The sequence below is a fragment of the Equus quagga genome, chromosome 14, assembly GCF_021613505.1.
Source record: "Equus quagga isolate Etosha38 chromosome 14, UCLA_HA_Equagga_1.0, whole genome shotgun sequence".
Lineage (NCBI taxonomy): Eukaryota > Metazoa > Chordata > Mammalia > Perissodactyla > Equidae > Equus > Equus quagga.
In genome coordinates, this window is record NC_060280.1 from 16192907 (window position 1) to 16217133 (window position 24227).

The following is a 24227-nucleotide window of genomic DNA, read 5'->3' on the forward strand; positions in this document are numbered from 1 at the left end:
TTACTAAACACGGATTCTTGGACACGGCCTTAAGAGAGGGAAGATAATTGTGTTTTCCATTTCTTCTATTGGGTCAAGCAATTATCATAGTGGAACTTACTGGGTGTGTCCTTGGCGTCAGGCCCTGCTCTTGTTGCATTTATAACTCATTTCAACCTGAAAATAACTCTGTGAGGTAGATGCTATTGTTTTCTTCATTCTACCGGTGAGGTGAGGGGACTGAGGTAGACAGAGGCGACGGAACAAGCCGAGGCCACAGCGAGAGTGGGGGAAGCCACTGACCGCCACCACAGCACTCAACTCTCTCTGTCGGTCAGTTACCTAAACTCAGACAATGAGGAACAGCAGACATAGTCTCCAGAAAACATCAGGCCAAAATAAAGTGATGCGGCAGGCCCACCCCTGACGCTGCCGGGAGCAAGCAGGGACGTGTAAAGAAGGCGCGAGAACCTCGGGGGGTTGGCGCACACGGGCTCAGGAGACAGCCATCCCCAGAGGCGCTCCGTGACCGTCCCCGCCGGCCCTCGGGGTGCCTGTGTCTGGAATGGGCTCTGACGGCAGCTTCCTGACCTTTCGGGAGCAAGACTCCAGGCACTTGACGCTCCCCCAGCTAGCTCCTGCCATCTATCTCTGCCTTCATCACGATAAGGGTCTTTGAGGGAATATCCAGGGATAGAAGGGGATCTGTCTGCCCAGTGTATTCCTCTTTGCAGTCGGATTCGGAAACCTCCACGGTCTGGGCGTGTACAAACAACATCACCAGAGTTTCAGCCTTCCAGGCCCTCAGCCCCCAGTGAGACGGCAGCGGCAAAGGGACGCCCAGCCCCGGGGAAGCGCTGGTCACGGCCCCTGTCCTCTCCAGCCTCGCGCCCTCCTCACTGTGGCAGAGACAGGTCATCCCCTTGCTTAAAACACTTCAGCGGCTCCAGTGCTCAGCCCCAAGCCTTCCAGATACATCACCAAACCCCCTAACAGGAAACACCAGACTGCTGCCATGAGCTCCTTACTCTCCAGCCCAACCTCCACCTGCTGCCCAACACTCCAGCCCCCGAAATCCTTAATTCCCAGGAGCACGTGGCCTCAGCTGGGCCCACACTCCCCGTACCCACTCATCACCTGCTCAGCTCCTGCTTTCCTTTCAAGTGCCCTCAGCTGTCACCTTCTCTGAGAAGCCCCCTGGCTCTCCTGCTGTGGCTCCTGCCCTTCCCTTCCCACCCTGCGGCCTCTCTCTGCCTTCTGCCTGCCCCCACCCCCACTGTGATCTTATTGTGAGGTGTCCCCCAGTGCACGCCTCATCTTTCTCTTTCCCCTACTCCCCTGGAACTTAGATGAAGTCAGCTGTGACACAATTATTTTTGGAAAACTGTTTTCTCTCCAAGAAAGTATTCTAAATGTAAGACAATAAGTGAAACAACAAAAGAAACAAAAAAAACCTCTTTCTGTGCTAACGACTTCCCAAAGAGAGCTGAGCCATGGGCTGAAGGTGCCTGGGAGAGGGGCCCTGGCTGAGAGGAGCTTAGGACCAGCCCTGGGGCTGCCATCCAAGTGACACAGAGTGAGGACACTCCTGGGAGAGCCTGGCCTGTGCTCCTGGAGTTGGAGGCCACTTGTGGGCCCGCTTCTGAGCTAGAGATTCCCAAAGGTGGGAGGGGCCTTGCTGGGTGGCCAGATAAAGCAAGGCATGAAGGGAGAACTTGGGGCATACTCTGTCCCACCTCAGGCCCCTCGAGCTCCTTGGAGCACAGGCAGCAGGATATCAGGGGCTCCACCCAAAGGAGCGAGGGGGCTGGGAGAGTGTCACAGCCCAGGCTGCCCTGCAGAGACGCCTCAGCACCGAGAAGGGGGAGGGTGAGCCATAGTCAGGCACCAAAGGAGACAAAGCTGCTCCTCTGACAGAGCAGGGCGAGGCCGCCCCATCTACAGGCAGACGACCACATCGAGGACCTCCAATTGCAGACCAAGCGTCACTCCTTTCCCTCCTCCCTGCCCCAGCACCCCAAAACGCTACAAGAAGAGAAAGGGGAGCGTGTATTAAGGTTCAAACTATTAGCTGCCCCTCCCTGTGGGCCACCCCATGTCAGGCCTGGCCACGTGCTCGCCTTGACTGGTGAATGTGAGCAGACAGGACAACGCAACTTTCCAACAGAACCTTTACAATGCCTTCCTCTGTCGGCGCTGCAACCAGCGGTTTCCTAGCTAGAGGCTCCTCCTTTAGCCAAGGTCCCGGGCAGACAGCAGCCCGAGGGAGAAATAAACCTCTGCAGCTGGAGGCCCCTGAGATGCTAAGGGGGTTTATTTCTAGGGCGACCACGCCTCTGCACAGACCTCCTCATTTTAGCACTGAAAGCCCTGCAGCCGGGAAACCCTTCTGTCCCAGACAAGCCAGGAGGGCGGTCGCCAAGCTCTTACCACTGCATCACCCCTCCTAAGCATCCTGGCACGAGCAGGAGGAAGGGAACACAGACAGGATCCTGGAGCCACAGAGCAAGCCTGATCTGGGAGAGGGAAAAGGGACAGTGGCATTCACGGCGCACTAGCCTAATCTTCGAAATAAACTGTCCGTTAACTGTGATCATTATCCCAATTTTCCTGGTAAATAACTAAGGATTGAAGAGGCAAAGTTACCTTGCGTAAGATGACTCAGCTAGCAGGTGGGGACAGGAACCCAGGTGTGCCTGCTCACTGTTGGTTCTTCGTCTACCTGCCACACCGCTGCTGGTCATGCCTCCAAACCAGCCCCACAAAGTAAAAGACAAACACCCCAAACAAACACCCTGGGGCCGGCGTGAGGGGAACCAATAAGAAGGAGCATCGGGTTCAGGAAAGCTACAGAAACTGAGCCAACACGTGGTCTCTCGGCTTCCTGGCAGCCAGGGCAGAGAGGGAAGTGCTCAGCCCTCACCGGGCGGGCAGGTGTCTCAGTTAGTTGATTAGCACAGGCTGAGCAAGGAGGGGCATCTGCCGGGGGCTCTCTCTGTGGGACCTGACAATGCTGCATGGAGTTGCTCTGGGGAAACAAGCTTTGTGAAAGAACAGAGAGCTTCCCCCTTTTTAAAATGGGACCCCAGTGAAAGCCTGTCACCCCTTGAGCCCCCAGCCCCAGGTGTGACAGCTGGATGGTGTTCTGTTAATACCACTTTGTGAAGCCCAGGGTGTGACTGGGGTAGTGGCTTTCAATGCTGTGCCTTAATACAAGACCACGGCTGAGGAAAGTACGGACCACGGTGAATCAACATGCTGACTACCCTGTCTAGGAGCTGTACGCTTACTGATCTGATCGACTTCCCCACAAAACCCCAAACTCCCCGGGAAGGGCCCCTGTGTGGCCACCTGTGCATCCCCACAACCCGCAAGGAGCTGGTCGTGGACACAGCAGTGATGGGAAGCACTTTCCCTTCCCGTCCAAGAGCCGTGGCAGCTGGGCTGGCCCCATTCTCCACATTCTCCACGCTGTGGTGCTGGTGCCAACCCGGGTCACTGAGGGAATGCGTGTGGACTTGCCGTGCTCTGTGCAGATGGTGGGGGCCTCCGAGCACAGGCGACAGGCTGAACAGGCCCTGTCCCTCCAAGCCCCACCTTGGCCCTCCCTGGTTGCTCTGGCAGCCTGTGGGGAGCTTGGTCGCCTTATTTTGAACAACGGATTTAGAGAAGATTCACCCAGTGAGACTAGGCACTTTTAACCTAAGGGAACAGGTGTTTGCACCAGGATCATTCAGCAAGCATTTCTCCAGCCCCTAGCAGATGCCAGGGGACCAGGGACACAGGGAGGAACCAGCAGTCCCTCTGTTCAAGATTCTCTCAATCCGGTCAGAGAGACAGGCTTTAAATAAAGACACGACCGCATGGTCACTGCGATAGGCAGGGCTGTGCTTCCAGCTGTGAGAGCAGCTCACTGCACAACCGCAGGACGTGCCTTCTCCTCTTAAGTGGCAGAGATTTGTGGAGCCATTACGACAAACTTCCAGCAGGTGGCAGTCAAGTGTCTTGAGGAAGGAGTGCCCTTTTTCTAGCTGTGGGGCATATGTAAGGTACCCGAGCAGAAGAGAGGGGGAAAATAATTAGCCTATGGGCTGGAGCCTGGGGGGTATCAGAAGGAGAAGGGACCAGGGAGGAGGCGAGACCTGAATGAGGTGCTGCCGACGGTTGCCTGGTGGACTGGGTGGTTGCAAGGGTGTTCTGAGCAGGGGAGAGCGGTCTCTGCGGTGGGCGTCAGGGCCTGGGGGAGAAGCCTGTTTGTGGCAGTCCTGTACCCAGTCCTACCAGCAGCTCCAGATGTTGGGATCCTGAAATCAAACATAAGTCAAGGGGACTGCATTTGGAACTGCAGCCTTGGGGGGCCAGCTGAGAGGGCCTCCCAGGGGGCCGGATTTGTGAGTCCTGGGGCACTCTGTGAATCAAAACAAGAGCCCCAGCACCACTGACGGAGGAGAGTATCCAGAATTCCAGTCTCGTGGGGCTGCTGAGGACTCCTGGAGGGCTTCGGAGATCAAATTAAGAGTCACGCAGCAGGGTGTGCCCCTAGCGCAACAAAGGCGCTCAGTAAATGCTTGTTGAGTGAATGATAAAAAGAATGCCTTCTTAGACCTTTGCTGGCTCTATCACTGAAGTACAGGAAGGGGAACAATTTGAGGAAGAAGCTGTGGCCCCAGGGGGCTTTCTGGGAGGACTCTTGGTCCTGGACTGGGATGTATGGACCACTGATGAGACAAGGGTGGGAAGTGGCCCAATTCCAGCTGACAGGTGAGTAGGTGCCCAAATGGAGGGGGATTAGGATGTGGAGGCAGAATAAACAGAAGGGTCACAAGGGCAGCAGTGAGCGGACAGGCAGGTCAGATCACTCCTCTACGACGTTTGATTAAAAAGACTGCAGAATGACTTGGAGTCTCAGGAATGACCGATCCCCCTTTAACATCCATGAACCCCCTGGAAAGCGAACCGATACTACTTCGTGCTTTTAATGCCCCAGGCCCTTTATGACCCAGTGCTTAAGAGCATGCTCTCTGCTGAGAGATGACAGTCAGGTTTCAAATCCTGACGCCACCGTGTATTGTGCCTGGGATGCGAATGTCAGCTCCCACAAACACACGACACTTACACTGTGCGTCATGGGCTCCTGACCTGTGAGGTACAGATGACAACATTCCCCATCTCAGAGCTGGGGTGGAGAGGAAAGGAGATGTACACAGTGCTCAGAAGGGTATGTGGCACAGAATGGGCCCTCTGTAAGGGTCAACCACGATTGTCTTCTCACTTAACCATCACAGCACCTGTAAGATGGCTGATGTCCTCTCTCCCACTTTACAGATGAAGAAACGGAGCTTCAGAGAGGTTAGGTAACTTGACCAAGCTGCTGATTTTATAGGAAGGCAGATTTAAACCCAGGTCAGGCCTATCGAAAGCCCATAGTCTTTCCACTAAACAGCACGGCCTCCGTGCAAGATAAGAAGTGGGCACGTTGCAGAGTACGCAGGGCTTAAAAATTCTTCAAACCAGCACTTCCCAAAGGCCCGTCACGGAATTCGGATTCCACGAGATTTTAGTGATGTTACACAGGGGAAAAGTCAATGGCCAAAGAGGTACAGGGAAGGCTGGGTCAAGCGGCCGGCTTTCTCTTCCGCAGGGTCTGTCGGAACCTTACACACAGCCCGGGGACAGTGATGGCCCAGAAGCAGCGGGGCCTCCAATGCCCGCGTGTGCTCGTCCAGGCGCCTTTCTTCATCTAACATCCAAAAGACAGAGGTTAGCGGCGAACGCTACGGGGAACCATGCTCTGCAAAACCCTTCAGGATTAAGGATCCCTCCCGGATCCTGCCTGCCCTTCTGCCCTGCCGACTTTCTCGCCAGAAGGCGCCTGGCATGGCTCCATCAGCCTCTCAGCTCCTCTGAAAACAGCCCGAGGCGGAGGTCCCCGGCTGACTTCTTCCCAGAGTGGTCTCTGGCCACTTCCTCTGCCCAGTGCGTGACCTCTGCCTCAGGCTGCCCTGCCTCTCAGCACCCGTGTTGTCTGCAGCACCCACGTGCATGCAGCCCACTCCCCAGACTCTGCCCCAAGGGTTTTCCCTCCAGCCTGGATCTGGGTACTCTGCATTGCCTGGAGGACGACAATGGAACCTGAAGCTGCCAAGGGAGCTCACAGGTGCTGCCTCTCCCCAAGGTGCAGGCCTTGTACTCCTCTGCACCCCAGTACCCAGCACAGGGCCTGACACGGAAGAGATGCTCAACATCGTGGGGGGCGGCTATGCTCTGTGTCTGCCACAGCCTGTCTGCTCTGCCACGTCAGCTCTGGGAGGCAGCCTCCCGAGGGCAGAGTCTCCTCCTGGCCCTCAGCTTTGACACGCCCCTGCATTCAAAGATGGCACGGGGGACAACCCCTTGGCCCCCACAGCAAGAAGGATCAATGAGTCGTGTTCATTAACCAAAGACATATCAGCCTGGATCCTGTTTGGTTTTTCTCTTTTTCTTTTTTCCTTTCTTCTTCCTTCTTTTCTTTTTTTTTTTAATGCTACAGAATAAGAGAAGAGAGCCTGGCCCTAAAGACTCAGGGGGAGAACACTCTTTCCACAAAAAAACTTACTGCCTGAAGTTGAAGGAAGTTCTGGAAAACACCTGCACCTTGTTCTACAGGAAACAAAAGGATGCACGGCTGCTGTTGGTGGTAAAGGGAAGGATGCTGGTGGGAGGGAGAGCAGAGCTAAAGATGGGCGGCCTGACAGGAGCCCTGAGTGGCTGGTTGGGCCGTGGATGGAGGCAGGCTGAGAAAGGCAGCAGGCGGATCCGAGGAGGGCCGAGGCTCAGAGAGGAAAAGGGGTATATGCCTTCTTTGAGGATGTGGGGAGGGCTGAGAGGAGGACAGAAAATGGGCAGAATCCTGAGCAGAAGAGAACAGGGACACTGCAGGATGGCACACGGAGTGGCCTTCACCTTGTCGCCATGGCAAAGAGCAGGGCCAACAGCCAGGTGTGGGGGCCCTGAGACGGTGGGAAGGGGTGCGGGGGGTGCAAAGTAGCAGAGCCACTGCCCAGGCCTGTGGTCTCCCCATACCCCTGCAACCAGGAGCAGTGGGAGAGCCGGGATGCTCACCTTGGCGCAGGGCAGCGGGTGTAGACAAAAGGATAAGAGAGGATGGGCGTGAAGAGACGTGGCCAGGGTAGTGGTCAGTGCGGGGCCCCTGGAGCCCACAGCCTGGGTTCAAATCCCAGCTCTGCCACTGACTAGCTGTGTGTCCTGTGCCAGCAACGTGACCTCTGGGAGCTGTGGCTTCCTCCCTGTAGGATGAGGAGGATTCCTGCTCACAGACTGAACGAGCCCAACATGTGAAAGGCGGGGTAACTGTGGCTACTGAAACGGCCGGCCTCGCATGGGCGGAGGAGTAGGGGCAGAGGCTGTGGGAAGGTCAGCACTGATGTCCAAGAAAGTACATCGGACGGGAGAGCTCAAGGTGAAGGCGCTCAGGAACGGTGAGGCAGAACACGGAGGGTGCCGGCAGTGGGCACGAAGAACTCAAAGTCGAGGAGATGCAGGACAGTGAGCTCTTGGGACCAGGAGGGAGTCAGGAAGGCAACGGGAAAGGCTGGAGAGAGGGACCCGGGAGGGGCGGAGACATCCCAGAGGTCAGCACTCTGCAGCAGGAAGCACTGAGGACTCACAAGAATTTGAAAGGTGAGTGGTATTTTAAGAGTCCAATTCCTTCATTTTACAGTCAACAAAACTAAACCATGGAGAAGTCACTGCTCCTACAGAAAGCAGGGAATAGGGTAAGGAGAAAGTTAAGTCAATGGGTGACAATCACAGAACTCTGGAGATGCGGGACGATGAGACGGCGAAAAAAGGACACTGACTTCCCTACAGAGATGGAGACCCCAGGAGAAGGGGAAGCCAGCAGGAGGACAGCCGCTGCCCAGGGCTGGGCTGCACCAGGGCCTCTGGGGTGATACAGAGACACCTGGCTAGGAGGTCTTTGGGGCACAGGGAGGAGAGGCCCCCCTATGTCCCACCTACCATAGGTTTTGGCTGACGGGTAAGGAGGCCTCAGATGGCGACTGCAGCCCCAAAGCCCTAAAGCAATCCACCCACACAATTTACTGAATACCCGTATATGCCAGGTAATTTCTACAGTGAAAGAACTGGTAGTTCGAGTAAATTTCCACCACGAATTGCATGTGGCAAATTTCGATTCGGGACAATTTTGTAATAATGAAGACACTGTTAGTGTGCTGCCCACAATCACTCATTAATCTTTCAACAAATATTTACTGAGGGCATCCAAGTGCCAGGCACTGTTCTCCACGGCAGGGCTGGGGCTGGGGAGACAAAGATCCTTGTCCCCATCTGTATACGTTCTGCTGAGGAAGGCAAGCGAAGGAGATAAACAAGGAAATTATGCTGGCTGGTGGTAAGCGCTGGGGAGACAAGCCAGAGACGGGGCAGGAGGAGCACTGGAGGTGAAGGTGGTCAAGATGTGAGGAGGTGAGGGGTCGAGCAAGGAGCCTTCCAGGCCGAGAAGAGCCAGTGCACAGGGCTGTGGTGGAGCCACGGATGTTAGAGGACCAATGACTGGAGTAGGGTGGGGAGGGACCACAGGGGGCCTGGCAGACCCCTGCAAGGGCCTTAGCTTTGACTCGGAGTGAAATGGGAAGTGGCAGGATCCCACTGAGGGTTTAAGTCTGGCTGCCGTGTTGAGAAGGACTAGGGGGAGGATGGATCCTGTGGGGGGACTGTGTACATGTGGTCGTGGGGGACTGTGTGTGTGTGCGGGCGGTGGCAGGAGCGTGTGCATGAGTGTGTGTGTGGGAGGGCTGGTAGGCAAAGGGAGCACAGGGAGGCCAGGAAGGAGACGACGACAACAGTCTGGAGAGATGGCCAGCTCAGCCCTGGTCTCAGGAGCAGACTGGTCTCAGGAGATGAGGGGCTGGGAGGCGGCTGAATTCTAGACGTTTCTTCAGGCGGGCTGCGCTGATGGACGGGATGCAAGGCGGCCGCGGAGTCGGGGCTGAGTGGCCGTGGTGGGTGATGGGCGGCTGCTGATTCCTGGTATACTCTGAAGGAACAGCCAACGGGATTTCCTGACTGTTTTTCTGATGTGAGGGGTGACAGCCAGTCTGTGAAGGGCACAAAGGCCCCCAGCCAAGGGGGCCACTGGGGGTGAAAATCCAACCCAAGCTCCACTTGCCAGGCGGCAAGCCTGTGTGACAGCTGGAGGAAAGGCGCCTAGGAGATGTCTGAGTTGCATCACAGGCTACACTGCAGTCTGTATACCCATGCCCTGTCTTTCTGGAGCAGTGTGGACCTCCCATTTACTGAGCATCCAACGTGCCAAGGTCGGTGCTGGCCCTTACACAGCTTGTTTGGTCCTCACAACGCATTATTATCAACATCATGTAGAAGATGGCCCTGAGCCTCAGAGAGGTGCAGCAAGTTGTCCAAGATCACACAGCTGGGACGGGGGAACATGGACAGAACCCCGATGTGCCCCACTCTAGAGTCAGGACTCCGCACATGCTCTGTTGGTTCAGTGACTCAGCAAAAAAAAAGCAAAAGCTCCGTCCCAAGTAGGGACGTGCCCACCCACCCGCCTCCCTCCCACAGGGCAAAGATGCCAAACCGGCAACAAGGACATGAACAACTGGAGGCCGGGGGAATGGCAGGTGTTTAACTGGTTAACTCAGAGTTAACAGATGACCCTTTCTGTTTCAACTCTGACGGACTGGACACCTTTCTGAAACGCCCTTGTCCCCTCGCCTGCCCTGGCTAGCACGGTGTGAGGAGACGATTTCATGCTAGGACGCAGCCCGAGGCCTTCCACAGGGCCCCAGATCTAAGAGGACCCCCTGAGCGTGTCCTGACCCCAGGAACGACCCTGCGTGTTCCTCTCTTAACTGAAACGGAATCAGCTTGTTTTCTTTCTTCTGTCTCTTTCCTACTCGAGGAATAAAAAAAAAATCCTGCAGTGATTTCAGTTTCGTTTTTCTGAGCTCTGGTTGCAGCGAGCGAGTGTTCCATGTCTAAGGAACTGAAGAAGCACAAGCCGTAGAGCCTGGGGTACTGTCTCAGAACATGCTCAGTGCAGGAATCACAACAAAAATAACAACGCAAAAGCTGGAGCAGCGGAAACCACACGCAAGGCTTTTCTTTTGCGCCAGGCAGTGCTGTTCCACTGCGTTCTCAAGGAAGAAGGAACCAGTCCTCGGAGTCCAGGAAACTGCCTGTGGGTCCTCGGCTCGCGAGCGCGGGAGAGCGCGGATGCCAACCCAGGTCTGCCGACTCCCAGCTCGTGACAGGTGAAGGGGTCTTATCCTTTCCGAATTCAACAAAACGAAAATGAAACCTCCTAGAAATCAATAAAAGCCACACACCTCCGTGGAAAAATCAGTACAGAATACGAACAGGTAATTCACACAATTCATCCACGCAGGCAGACGCCACAAAACCACCCAAACAAACTGGGAAAAGAGCAGGGAGCTCGGCTGGTTTTCCTTTCTGTAAAAATCTGCACATGGATGTAAAAAAAAATATATGTACAGGTGGGAGGGGTACAAAAAACAGAGGTGGTAAAGATGAAAAAAGAGGATAATAAAAACTGTTTCAGACTCTTTAAGCTTATGCTTTTCTAAAACGAAGAGGGGAAACATCAAAACACCTTATTTCTCTGTCAATGGATGCAGTTAAAAATTCTGACTTCTATTACATATCCTTATGTAAAAGGACATTTCTAAGAGAAATGAAACCATTTCTTTTTATTTCAAGTCTATCCTAAGGTTTCTCCAGCTAATTTATAAACTGAGAAACACACACACTCCCTCTCGCATACGCAAAGATTCAATACAATTATTTTTAACATTCCTTTCACTCTCTTGAAATGAAATTTGTAAGTAATATAACCTACCAACACATAATTTCACAAACAATCAACGTAATACCCTCACTGTAATACAAACAAAGGAAATAAAGTTAGTTAAAATAAGATAACAGGCCCATCAATATGCAAATGTCAGGCACAGGGACTCCAGAAGAGGCGACGGAAGATAAGGAGATGCTTGTATCTATATACAGCAAATAGGCAAACCTCATAGACTTGGTGGTTGTGTTCCTGGAAAATGCAGTGTATATTAAAAACATGCAAAAAGCATTTGTGTTTATGTATAAAATGGAGCCAGATTCCAGGCTCAGACAACTATATACAGGGTTTCACCTACATGAATGCCCACTCAACTTTAGGAAGCTGTGCGGGATGATGGTGTCACAACCCTTCGTTCTCCACTTGTTACATCTGGCATCCCGGCTGCCCCCAGTGAAAACCCCGCCCCCATCATCAGGACAGCCAACCGCCCCACACATTCCCAAGGTGTCTCATAGGGGGCTCCACGTACCCAGTCAGAACCAGCAGGTGGCTCAGCTCTCTCCCACAAAGAGAAGGGGCAAGGAGAGGTTAAGATCTTTCCCCAAAGACACACAGAAAATCAGCAGTAGTCAGGACTAGAAAAGGAGTAGACAGCGGAGGAGAAAGGAAATTCATATTCTAATATTCATATTTATTCACTGCAGGACATTGCACTAGGTGCCCTTGGCCACGCCCGTGGAGGATCTCGTCCCATCCTCCCAGCAACCTCAGGGCTTAGTCCCCAGGTTTCAGACAGACACTACAGTTCAGGGAGGTGAGCTCCCTGCTCAGGGCCCTATTTCTGGTAGTGATAGGATTGACTCTATCCAGTCCTTTTTCTTTTGCTTTGAGCTGCTTTCCCTCCAGGTCTCTGGGCCTAAACCTGGGGGACCAGGTCCCTCACTTTGCTGCTTAAATCTCTAGGAAACAGTATCTGGGATGCACTCCACCTGAAAAGCAACCAAGAAAGATGGTTCAATCCAGCCTCTCCATCCTTCTGGCTCAGCCAGGGTGCGGCCAGGGCCTGGACCAGGAAAGCCCAGGGCCGCTGATCCCGAGCACAGGAAGCGGACTCCTGACGATGCCACAGATCGTCTGCCCCCGACTCCTGGGCGAGCCTGGCCTGAGCTGCCAGGGGTCAGAGCACGATGACCAGCACAACTGCCAGGCTGGGCCCTGGGGCTGTTCCTGCCTAGGACGGCCCAGGCCTCCACAGCCCCACCCCGCACTCCACACGACGGCAGGCTGCTGAGGGGCCGCACCCAGGCCACGAAGGCGGGAAGGGCTGGACAGTGAACGAGGGCTTGGTTGTCCAACGTGGAGGTGTCAGGGCTGGGGACCACTCCCCAACAGTCACCGCAGCCTCACAGCGCATCTGCCTCTGCTCATCTAACCCTCAAAACATCCCCACGAAAAGACTGTTCAAATATATTATTATTCAATACTAACATTGTTATTATTTAATATATTATTTAAAATGCCGTTAAAAGTGTTATTTCCATCTTTCAGAAGAGGAAACCGAGACCTTTGTGACTGGCACACAGTTACCCAGGTAGCGAGGGGCCGGGCCACACTCAGCCCAGGTCCGATGGCCCCAACCTGACCCCTTCTCCCTCCCTCCCCTCACCTCAAAAGCCCCTCCTGATTGAGGCATTTCGGGAAAGGGTGCGTTTGGCCCCTGGCCTCCCAGCTGTGGGCGCTGGGGCTGTGCTGTGGACCAAATACGGCGTAGGCACTTGAAGAGGTGTCCGCCTTGCAGTTCCCAGGCACCTTCCTCCCTCTGCCTGCTGGCCACAAAGCCACGACGAAGCCTTTGACAAGAAACCTACTGCATCAGACTTCGTGGTCAGGAAAGGAAAAGACTAACAGCCACCTCTGTCACCCTGACCCAAACCCAAGGCTCCACAAGGCCTGCCGGCCCGGCTGAGCTGGGACGAGCCCGTGTGTGGGCGCCGGTGCAAGGCCAGACCGGCAGTCTGCTCTGTCAAAACCAACTGAGGAGGCTTCACAGAACACGGTTCAACTCAGGATTTCTTGCAAAACAAGTGAAGGTGGGGCCAGCCCCGGTCTAGTGCGCCACGGGCTTGCTTTAGGCGCTGAGGCCCTGAGCTGTGACAGCCCCGCAGCCAGGAGGCAAGGCTCAGGGCCAGACGGCGGGCTCCAAACCTCCCCTGGGCCACTCCATGTGCGACTCCGGACGAGACTGGGCGTGTGTCCTCAGTCTCCTCACTGGTACAAGGAGGACGCTGGCAATACCCACCTCACAGGGCGGCTGCAAGAAGTCAACGAGACAGTGCATGTAGGGAGCTGGGCACAGTGCCTGGCACACGGTAAATGCTTGATTCACGTCCACCTCTTGTGAACACTAATACCGACAGCCATACCGTGGAAAGGATGGTTGAAGGCACTGGAGGAGATGAGCCGGTGGGGAAAGGGAGGGAGGGGGCCCGTGAGCATGGCTTCCAGACCTGGAAAGTGAATCCCGCCTCGCCCACCCACCTTTGTTCTGCGTGGCTACCAAGGGTAGAACTGGTCACTGGGGAAACAGCGCCACGAAGCAGGTTTGGATTCGAATAAAGGATTTCCTACCAGGCATACATGTCCGTAAAGGGGAAGCGGGATGCCTGGGGTGTGGTGCCCGAGGGGGCCAGGGACCTGCCTGTCTTCACGAGTACAGATGGGATTTTCCTGCAGCACAGTGGCCAGAGAAAGTGACGCCTCATGCCCCTGCCCCCTGGACCACTCTGTCTCTCTGATAAGAGCCAACAAGTGCTGATAGCCGGGGTGCGGCTGACCTGCCCAGAGGCAGCAGGATGGACTCTGGACCAGACTTAACATGCACAACCTTCAGGACTTTCACTTAATGCTCTCAGAACACCGTATGGTGGTGGTGGCAGAGGTGGCTGTGGCCAGCAACAGCTCAATGAACCAAAAGCATTTCTTGAACGCCCACTGGGTGCCTGGCACAGTAATTCAGTGAAAGTGTGAGATGACAGGGCCGTGGTAACCAAACAACACCATTTTCTTACTCTGGAGAATTTAAAACAGCATCAATTACTAATGCCACTGTCATCTGGGGGCACGCAATATGAAGTGGCCAGGTCGGCTGTCTCCCCGGGCAGTGCCTGGGACAGGAAGTCTGGGGGTCATCCCAGCTCACAGGCAACTTCCCAACCTCCTCTGAGGCGAGGCTTTTAATGTTCTTTACCACCGAACCAGTTACTGACACACACCCCTCACCTGGGTTCACTGGTCTCCTGGGCTGAGCCACACACAGGAAAAGAGGCTGGGACACAGGGCAAGGGCCAGGGGTAGGAAAACAAGTGAGAGAAAGGGGAGAATCTGCTCCCTGAAAACTGGTTCAGAGGTGGAGACCCAGGAGGTGCCCCCATCATGAAAAATCAGTGCCTTTAGAAACTATACAAATGAAAAAGCGTTTTAACACTAGAAACTATTTTATCAATAAAAACATTCTTAGACTATATTAAAACTACAATACAAATCCAAGAAAAAATACAAAATTCTCAAACTTAAGCTCATCACCTATTTCCTGTGCAATTATTACTGCTAATTTACATGTCTCAACTCGCAGAACTCAAAAGCAGGTAAGTAGCAGTAGGTATCAAAAGATTGAGAAAAAAAATTTATGGAGGTGATGCTGAGAACATGCTATGTACTGACTTCATTCTTTGCCACCTGGCAACATGTTTGAGAACCACTGTCCAGGGTGGCCAGGAACTCACTGGGCAGGAAGACGGACCATCTCTTCTCAGAGAGAATGTACTCGATAATCCGAAGACCCCAGCCTGAGCAACGCGGGCTCCCAGGCTGCTGCATCTGCCACGGCCCTGATCCCTCCCTCCCCATGAGCCTCCTTGGCAGCTGTAGGTTCACGGCCCAGAACATCACTGTCCTTCACCCTCCGGTCAGCTGTCTGTAGCTAACTCCCACTGCTTCTTCCTGCTCTGTAACCGCTCCTCTCCCTCTTGGCCACTCTGTGCTGACTGCTATGGCCTTAATTTAGGCCTGGGTCACCCCCTCCTGGCCTACTCACGTCTTCTAAAACCCTTGCCTTCTAGCATTGCCAAGAGTTGACTTCCCCAGAAGCTTGCACAGTCCATCCTTCCCCATAAAGTTTTCCCTGGGTCTCTCTGCCCGCTCCCAGCCTCAGAAAGAGAACTAACACCCAGAGCCCACTCTGGCCCAGGCACAGCGCCAGGCATTAGCCCAGGGCAAGAAAGAGACAGGTCCCAGCTCACATGCCGGCTCTAGTCCATTGATACTGGCTGCCCAGACTACTGTGCAAAGAAGATTCTGAGGGTTAGAAGAAAGACCACATGACCAGGTATTGCTTTTCTACCTGGGGGCCAGAGGACGGGAAGGGCAGCACTCATGCCGCCCACACACCATCCCAGGAGAGGGTGGAGCACTCCACGGGACTCAGGACCACACAGCCCTGGCCTGCGCTGCGCCCCAGCCCTTCACTCCCTTTGGTATTCCCATGAAACCTCCTCAATGATCCATTCCCAGGGCTCCTCCCAAGGCTGCAATATTTATCTCCACTGGCACCCACCATGGCACAATACCTTCCCTCCCCCAACACTCGGCAAGCGTGTGGCACCTTTTTCCATTAGAAACTTGCCAGCGTCTGTAAAGCCCTTCCCAAGCGGGTCAGAGAGCAACCGATTTTACCTGGGCCTTGGTTTCAAAATACACAGCTTCCAAGCTTCCCTGCCTTCCCTCTCGCCCCCACTCAACTAGCTGGTTTGCTGCCCACACAAACCTTGGTCTACTCAGGCATATGGGGATTATTCAACTGTCTTGATGTCTGTCTGTCTGAGATTGTGAACCCTGAAGGGCAGAAATCAGATCTGTTGAATTCACTGCTCAGAGCTTGGCACAGCAGGGCGCTGTCAGAGAAAAGCGCAGAGCCCGTGGCCACAGGCCAGCTCTGTCATCACTTGCTATGGGGCCCTGGGCAAGTCCCTCCTCTCTGGGCCTCACTTCCCCATCTCTAGTAAGACGTACTTGAACTAGAGGGTCTCTGAAGACTCCTCCAGCTCTAACGCGCTACGAGCACACAGGCCCCTCAGCAGCACACTGCTGTCTTCTCATGACTACGTGGGAAACAGCCTCAGGGTGGGCTCAGCGAGATATGACAACACAGCTCCTCCGAGCAGCTAAGATCCACCACTGTGATGAGTGAGAAACCCCAAAGCGGACAGTCAGTGGTCTGGGATGGACGCTGTATGGCCAAGTTTAATGGACAACAAAGGGGGATATTATCTCCCTTTGAGAACATAAGTACAATACTCTATATTTATACCTTTCATCTCTTAATTTAGACAGTGTGGGACTTTTTCTGATCAGCTCTCACTTGCCAATAATTTCGCTCTACATCTAAATGAAGAATAGGAGTCATATAAGTTCACAGATTGAATGGATGGTTGATTTACAAAGCCCTTAAAATGTGGCTGCAGGCCGATGCTGGCAACCCCATAATTAGATATGGCACGCTCTGCGATGATGTATTTTTTACTGTTTTTTAATAACTCAGTTCTCTTTCTGGGATGAGGGGAAAAATGGAATTTGTTAAAAATAAATCGAGATTGAGTGGCTTTTCAGCCTTCTGCTGCTTGTTGCTCACAACATTCTATAAATAAAAGAAGCCGTGCCCCGCAGTGCCCTGTAAACACCCACAGACATGCAGAGCCAAATTCTCCCATTACGACCCCGTGCCAGTTGCCAGGCTACTGCAAGGACCTACTTGAAAGGCGGCCATCTAGGCCATTTCCTGATTAAGCTGCCCTGTAGCAAAGAATCAAAGCCTGCTGCCTTGGCATCGTATCCAGCCTCAAATAATTGCTCCGTGTTCTTGAAATTAAGCCCTTTCCTTGTGATCGAATTACAATTCAGAGGTAAGTGGAAACCTAACTGCCTGTCCGTCCGTCCATCTGCCTGGGTCATGTGTGTGTATGAGATCCTGGGCTGTCACATGTTGGACTTAAGTCAGGCAGCAGAAGTGCATTCCCGACAGTGTCTTTAATTGCACTGAGCAAATCAAGGTCAAACCAAAGTAGGTCAGCTGTGAACATGACAGGTGAGTCAGAGGCAGCCCGCCCTTCTGCTCGCCGGCTTCCCTCGCTCATCGGTTTGGGTCACTGTCGCCAGATGCAGCAAGGCATTTAAAGTCCATACTGTACCTCGCAGGGGCGATGCGCTTGGCATCAGGTGTCGCCTGCCTGCTCTGTGGTTCAATGGGCAACGCAGGCACTGGGAGTGCTCTGGCCGGGCCTCAACAAGCCCTTAAAGAACTGTGCAGAGAATCAGGAGGCTGCAGAGGGCCACAGTCTCGCCAGAAGAGAAATTAACATCCAGCTCCGGACATAGGAACCAGAAAGCTCAACGCAGTCGTGGAGCAAAATGGGCTCTGGCTAGAAACTAATCACCGCCTCCTACCCCGAAGGCCCCCCACTCAACGACGGCTCCCGGCGAGCGCTCTCCAGGCCCAGGAGCTCAGCCTCTGCTGGGGGGCCGGCTAGTGAACAACGACCACTCAAAAGGGAACTGATGGCTACTCAGTCAGATTCTCCAAACTCGAAACTGGGACCTCTGCTTGGGAGGAGGATTGTTAAAAGCAGGATGTCTTGGGAAACTTGGGACCTAGAGGTCACAAAGTGCTATGTCTCCTCAGAGAGGCCATCTCCTCAGCCGTCCAATCGAAAGGGGCCGTTCCTGTCACTTGCACACCACCTGTGAGTTCTAATTTCTTAACTTCTGAAACGACCTGGTTGTTTTGTGTCTCCTCTGATTAGAATGTGAGCATCATGAGAGCAGAGGCCTTCTCTGTCTTGTTCCTGAGTGTTTCCAGAGCAAGTAGAACAGTGACTGGCCCTCAGTAGGTGCTTAATAAATATTCATTGAGTAGAGGAATCCATGCCAAACCTCTGGAAGTGCATTCCAGGTACCGAGCTCCCTCAGTCCTCACAGCAATGTCACGAGGTGAAATTATTATCTCTCCAGCACAACAAGAAATCAAGGCTCAGAGAGGGTGCGTGTTTTTCCCAGGGTACAAATCTAGTAAGTTGATGGAGCTGGAACTCCAAGCCAGGCGCAAAGAGTTCTGATCTTGGCTTTGAAATGAGCATTGGTTGCTTTTAGCATTTAGAAAAAGCAAAGAAGAAAAACTTTAGAGGAAAAACTACACATCAGGAAGAGCTTTCTATCAAATGATCTGATACATCCTGGATTCAGCTCCCGCGCCCCGAATCCACGTGCCACGTCCATCTGTAGGGGGCGCTGGCACAGCAGTCAGAGCGGGAGGGAGGGTTCTCGGGCCTCCCTTATGGAAGGTTCCTTCCATCTTTCTGTGGGACCCCAAAGGCCAGGCAGAGAGCGGGGTGGCCATCGGCAGCGACATCCATGGTTCCTGTCGCTGTTAGAAACAGCAGGCTGACTCCATGGTTCCCTGGAAAGGTCCCAAGGAGGGGCTACAAGTGAGTTAGAAGACTGGGGAGTTAAGTACTTGGAATCTGCCTTCTCCCAGACCCATACCTTGAAAACTGAAAGGAAAAAAAAAAAGAAGGAAAAAGGCATACTCTTTAAGACTGAAATTCCAAAAATTTTTAAATTGCAAAGTAGAGATTTACATTTACCTGAATTTAGAACTCTAAACCCTGCTGAAGCTAAGCTTATGCACCTTTATGATCTATAAATCACAATAAAATTCCCATGAGTCTGATCACTGAGGCCAAAAAACCTCCCCAGGCTGTCTGCTAGATGCGGACTACGGCTTGAATTTACGTGCAAATCAGCAGGTCAGTCCCAGCAACATGGCCAGGCCAGTTCTAGTGGGTGGATGCGTTTCTCTAGTATGGGGAAGAAATGAAAATGGCAAATAGTATAAAGAAAATAGGTATTTCCAGTGCTACCAGGATGGCCCAACAACCTTCAAATACCAACATCCTACCGAAACAGAAAACTCTGTGGTTGTGAATGAGGAGGGGCAGGATGACAAACGCACATGTAAGCTAACCTTCCAGATCTGAATTTCTCAGCTGGGATCCCTGGGTGGGCTTCGGGGATAATGTCTCATGAAAAATGTTGGGCTTGTGAGCATCTGTCATGCGCATTTTTCTGGAGAGAGCCCCATAGATTTCACCAGCTTCACAAAGGATCTGTGACCCCAAAAGACAGGAACACCCACCAGGCCTTTCTGGTGCTGCTCCTGTCCTTTGGACAATCTGCCGACACACACAACTATACGGGACGCCTCCCTGGCTTTCATGGTAGACAAGGTGACATTGACAATTGGGGAAAACTGCCTAAGCTCCTGCCTGGACACCCCAGCCAGCGGGGACTGCTCAGTCAATGACTGAAAGGAGGTCACTGGCTAGAAGGGACCAAGGAACTGTGAGCCTTAGCTTGAGCCCACTGCCCAGCAGGAAACAAATGGCACAGCCAGGAAGACCAAGAATGCAAACTTAGGGACCAGAAAGTCTTAGGCAAGATAAACTTGGGAGCAACAGTGTGGGACAGGAGAAAGAACACGGGCTTCAGAGCCAGGCAGGCCTAAGTTCAAATCCTGGTCCCGCCTCCATACTAGCGGTGTGGCCTTGAGGCAGTAATGATGATGCTGCTGACAACAGTATCTACGTGCGGAGCTATTGTTTACTGATGGCACACTGTCCAGCATGCAATAAAGCAAGTACTTATGTACTTATGAAATCACGCATGTTATTTCATTTAATTTCACAGCAACCCTAGTACCCTATATTATCTCCATTTTCTAGATCTGAGAAAGAAGGTTAAAGAGATTGCGTTGCATGCCTGAGATCCACAGCTGGTTGGGATTCAAACCCTGGTCTGTTGGACCCTAGGCCCATACTCTTAACACTAAGCTCCACTGCACTGCCAGGCTTCAGCTTCCTCACCTGGAGAAGGATAATAACACTTTCCCTGCAGGGTGGTAGCATGGGAAGCGCTTAACACAGTACCTGGCACACAGGAAGCTCCACGGGGTAGCTATTCACGTTATTCCTACGACATCGGGACCTTTGGAAGAGAGAGGGAGGTGTGGGAGGTGAGCATCTGGCTGTACAGATGGTGCCGCATTTCACTTCACAGGGCTCCACAAAGAGGAAGGGAACTTGGGACCAAGGCTGAAGAGCCCGGGATGACATACTCTCGGTTAGGGACAGAGAGGGGACACCTCAGCAAGACAGAATGTGTTTACTCAGAGATGGAAGTCTTTTCATCAAGACTTGGAGGTGACCGGGGGTTTCTGGAAGAAGGCATCCTTCAAGCCCAAGGAGAACGTTCTCAAGAGGCAGTACCAGACAGCACGGTGACGCCCCGGCTAGGAATGGGTACCTGCTGTCAGGCTGACCCCTGACCCCTGAGGGAGGAGGAGAGTTCCTGAGCATGTCTGTGGTAAGGGAGACGCTGAACCCCTGAGTTTTCAGTGAACTCCACCTGGAATCTGGGCAGAACCAGGTACTCTAAAAAAAAAGGGGAGTTTGTTAGAGCCAGTCTCTTGTGGAGTCAAATATGGAGAAATGTACCCATTGCAAGAAAGAACCAATGACTTAGTGTGGCAGGTAGTGTGAAGAGGAAGGACCCGTGTGCAGGAAGAACAGCGAGAGTCACTGAGGCCACCATCTGGACCACACTGCTAGACGGAATGGGGGAGTCTATAAAGGAGCAGAGTCGCTGCCTGGAGGACCAACAGCCTGGCAGAGGATGTGCATCCTGGGGCTGATATTTGCTTGGGAAAAAAACATCACGGAGGTTTTCGCCATGCCTCTGCCCAGACCAGCTCATCCCCTCCTGTTTTTCTTATAAAAGAATCCCCACACCAAGTTACCCAATAGGAACCAAAGATACTCAAAGGTCTTCACATCCTGTCATCGGTCCCCTCTTCTTCATCCCCACAGCTCAACACGGGGCTCAGCATCACTTCCCTGGACCATTTTAACAGCCTCTAAACTAGCTCTCCTGCCTCCTCCTACAGTCCGGCCCCCACATTGCCACCAGCTGGCTTTCTAAAATAAAGCTGCTGACCACGTCACTCACCTCCTGAAAGATGTCTACTGGATTTGCACTGCCTACGGAATAAACACCCAAGTCTTCACTTGCATGAATTCATTCATTTTTTCACTCACCCACCTAATGTGTGATGATCACCTACTGTGTGCCAGGCTCTGTTTTAGGCCCTAGAGACAGAGTGGTGGATGAGAGAGGTAAGACAAAGACCCGTTCTCACAGGTTTACATTCTGGGTAAGACAAACCATAAAGAAGACAAATAAATATATAACATAAAGTCAGGGAGTGATGAGTGCCAATGAAGAAAAATAAAACAGGGTAAGAGGTCAGAGTGATGGGGTGGGACAGACCCTCTACCATCTCAGATGGGTGCAAGACCACCCAAAGAGAGAGCAAAATGGAGTGAAGGTGAGCCAGGCAAAGATGTCAGGAAGAGCGATCCTGATAGTAAACAGCAAGTGCAAAGGTCCTGAGGCAAGAAAAAGGAACAGCAAGAAAGACGCAGTGGCTGGAAAGTAGGGAGCAAAGGGGAGAGTCCTAAGAGGTGAGACCAGAGAAGTAGGAGGGGTTGGCAGGCTGTGGCTAGCAGTGTAGATACTTTTCCCAGGAGGCTAGGAGGCCAGCGGAGTTTTGAGCAGGGAAGTGACATGATCTTATTTACCTTCTAAAAGGTCACTCTGTGTGGAAGACTGACAGCAGTGGGGGCAGAGCGGAAGCAGGGAGACCTGCCGAGAGATGAGAACGTCTGGAGGAGGGTAGAGAAGAGCGGTGGCTTTCAGGACCTACTCTGACAGCGGTAGCTGTCAAGAATGGCAAACAGACGCTGTGAGGAGCGAGGGCAGGAGAAGATCAAAGACGAGGCCTAGATTGTGGGCCTGGGCATCCAGGTAAATGGTGGGGCCACGTAATACGGGCAGATGGGAGAGGGGCAGGGAGGTCTTGCTTTTTTTAAAAAAAAAAAGAATCCAGACGTCTGTTTAGTGATGCTGGGTCTAGGAGACCCACTGCACGTCAAAGCGTGGATGCTGAGTGGGCAGTGAGCATGTGAGCTGGCAGCTCGGGAGGGAGGTCCGGGGTCCTCAGTGTACAGATGACGACCAGGACCCGGCCACTCAGGCCCCAGCTCTTGGCCCCCGTTCCAGACACGCACCCAGGTGTCACCTCCTCCACGGCTCGGGCCTCCGCCCTGTGGCTCCTCCTGCCTGGAATGCTCCTCCTGACTTCTGCAGTGTCGACTCCGACTCGTCTCGTCTGTGAGGCCCCTCCTGACTCCCCAAGAGAGAGCCGCCTGGTCCTCGTTTCTCCCACGGCACCCTGTTCCTTGCCTTGCCCACGGCACAGCCCACGTGTCCCACCGTCTGTCTGCACCCTTCGTCCCTGTGAGCTCTCGGAGGCAGTGACTGTACGTCTGGGCCTCTCTGCAGCCACCCCCCAACACCAGGCCTGGGCGTGGCAAACACTGGGTACACGAATGGTGTTCTCTGCAAAGAGGTGCAAAAGAATAGGAGCCTGCGCACGGCTCCCATCGCAGCCACCATCTGCAAGGGGAGACGGAGGGCCTGAGCCCTGTCCCTGGAGTGCTAACAAGGCCCAATGGGTCAACGCTTTCTTCCTCTGAGGAGTTTCTCCACGACACAAAAGAGCTTCACGAAATCTAAGGGCGGAGCAACCTGGGCTGCTCCGGGGAAAACAAACACTGCAGCCGAGCCAGGTGTTTTGGGCTCCGCTGCAGAGAAGGCTGGCAAGTCCAAAACCAAGGCCCTCGGGAGTGGGAGACAGAGGGAAGGAGAACGACCTTGTTTCCAGGGTCTCCTGGAATCCTGAGGGTGAGCCTGGAAGCAGGTCCTATTTGCCCTCTTCCACAGATGCAGACAAAAAGTATCAGAGAGGTTAGGTGATTTGCCCAAGGTCACAGAGCTGGGAAGTACAGGAGCCGGGATTCACACTCAGGTCTTCCTGAACCATCACCTGGGTTCCTTCTAGCACACTCCGCAGCCTCACTCTATCGTGGGAGGTCACACGCGGGCAGCATCCTTGGGAACCACCTGCGCCCCAGCCTGCACCGAGGCGATGTGGTTCTGGAGAGAGGATGTGGTTCACCACTGTTACTGAGGAGTCACCAGCAGAGCCGGCGCCGGACTCTTGGTCTCGGACGCCCAGGCCGGGCTCTCGGGCCCCTGCTCTCTGTCACAGATTCCTTAAAGGGCAGAGACAGCACAAAAAATTTAACAGTCTAACCGATCTGCTTACGAGCACCTCAGAGATAAAAGGGAGACAAGTGGGAAAGTGCATATTATGTTAGTTATCACTGCTGCGTGCTTCTGGTGGGAAGCTCAGTGAGGACACTCACCACACTGAGTAGTTACAGAACCGGCAGCACAATTCCAGCTCGTCCACCTACTGTGCGCAAGGCCCTGAGCAGGTCAGCAGGGGACAGCGATGAGAAGCCCAGAGTTGAACTGTGGCAACCCCACTTGTGTAATGCTCAGTATATTAATCTTCCCCAGCCTCAGTTTCCTCATCTGTAAAAAAGAATCAAGAGTTGCTATCCCACAGAGCTGTTCTGGTGATGACATGGGATGACAGAGGCCCCTGGGGTACAGGAGTGACGCAGTAACATCCAATGGCTGGGAGCGTGTTCATTGCTGAGAAAGCAAAAGAACTCACTCATACTGTAGAAAAAAGGAAGGAAAAAAAACAGCTACCCCACAGCTCTCATCAAAACTCAGCAGAGTGAGGCAGTGTCATCCTCTGAGGACTGACTAAAGCATAAAGAAATTCTTTAAGAAATTTTTAGTGGATGAGTGTCTTAACATAGGGTGGGGAGAAGGAGAGGTGGAATGAGAGGAAAAGGGAAAGGGAATTTGAATATATCAGTGTACTGGTTAAGAGTCAAGAGAAGTTAACATTTATACATAAAAAACAATATCACTTTATCGCTAATGGATACAGCTGCCTATTAATTTACATATGGCCTTATCGTCTCTGTCAAGCTCCTATTCAACCTTCAATACCCTACTTGCTTGATGACTTCTTGCATCCCACCCCACCTGGAGGTTAATTAATCTTTCCTCTATTAATTGATTTTTATGGCCCACATGACACTGTCTCTGCTCACTGGGCTCCCCTACAACAGTGAGCTCCCAAGAGCACACGTTGTGCATGATTCATCTTGGGGTTCAGGTGGTGGCCTTCCCCTGGCCCCGCAATCACCAGCCAGCAGCCACTAGTCTGGAGCATCTCTGGAGGAGAGTGTTCTCTCTCACACTGACGAAGTGTCTATTCTGTGCTGAACATCTGAGAGGC

At 53.1% G+C, this 24227-nt stretch overlaps 1 protein-coding gene across 6 annotated transcripts in view; it reads right to left on the reverse strand.

Annotated features, from left to right (window-relative positions):
* Positions 1 to 24227, reverse strand: part of BMAL1 (basic helix-loop-helix ARNT like 1) — a 103053-nt gene that overhangs the window by 36977 nt on the left and 41849 nt on the right. The window lies entirely within an intron of this gene.